Source organism: Chrysochloris asiatica, unplaced genomic scaffold, assembly GCF_000296735.1.
Source record: "Chrysochloris asiatica unplaced genomic scaffold, ChrAsi1.0 scaffold00104, whole genome shotgun sequence".
NCBI classification, from domain to species: Eukaryota; Metazoa; Chordata; class Mammalia; order Afrosoricida; family Chrysochloridae; genus Chrysochloris; species Chrysochloris asiatica.
In genome coordinates this window covers 9,154,422-9,155,574 of record NW_006408622.1, presented here as the reverse complement: position 1 = coordinate 9,155,574, position 1,153 = coordinate 9,154,422, and positions in this window count along the sequence as shown.

Sequence of the window (1,153 nt, the reverse complement as noted above, 5' to 3'; positions counted from 1 at the left end):
CACCCAGAGGAGCAGGGAGGACAGAGACTGAGACAGAGAGGATGACGTGAAGAGAGAGGACGACGCAAAGAGATGGAGTGCCTGGGGACTAGGGATCCAGAGAGGGAGAAGGGCTGTGTGCTGAGGACCATGAGGGGAGGGGGGCCGGGATTGTAGGGCACATCCTTTGGTTGGGCGATGATGCATGGACAGGATGGTAACTATGGCAATGAGACAATGTATGATGGAATGAATGTAAAACTAATGTTCCCCCATGTAGACTATCACACAATACACAATAAAACATTAAAAAAAAAAAAGGAGCTCTGGTAGTGTAGTGGTTACGAATCAGGCTGTGAACTGCAAGGTCAGCAGTTCAAAACTATCAGCTGTTCCACAGGAGAAAGATGAGACTTTCTGCTCCCTTAAAGATATATAGCCTCAGAACCCTATACAGGGTCACTATGAGTCGGAACCGACTCCACGGCACATAACCACCACCACCATATGGTTTAAAATCAGGAAAGATGTGTGCCAAGGTTCTATTTTGTCATCATACTTATTCAGATTGTATGCTGAGCAAATAATCAAGCTGGATTATATGAAGAAAAATGTGGCATCAGAATTGGAAAAAGATTCATTAACAACATGTAGACAATACAACCTTGCTTCCTGGAAGGTAAGAGGACTTAAAATACTTACTTATGATGATCAAAGACTACAGACTTCAGTATGGATTGCACTTCAATGTAAAGAAAACCAAGATCCTCAAGACTGGATCAATAAATAACATCATGATAAATGGAGAAAAGATGGAAGTTGTCGATGACTTCATTTTGCTTGGATCCACAACCAACACTCATCAGCAGTCAAGAAATCAATCGATGAATTGTATTAGACAAATCTGCTGCAAAGGTATCAGTTTGAGGACTAAGATGCACCTGAACCAAACCATATTTTCAATCACCTCATATACATGTGAAATTGAGACAATGAATAAGAAAGACCAGAGAAGAATCGATGCATTTAAATTATGGTGTTGGACAAGAATATTAAAAGTACTATGGATAATTTGCTACCCTTGCTAGAGAGTAAGATCCCCTAAGAACTTGATTGAACCTCAGCATAGTGATCCTGCTTGGTCACCTTAGAGCAGGTGGTGGGCTGGCAACGT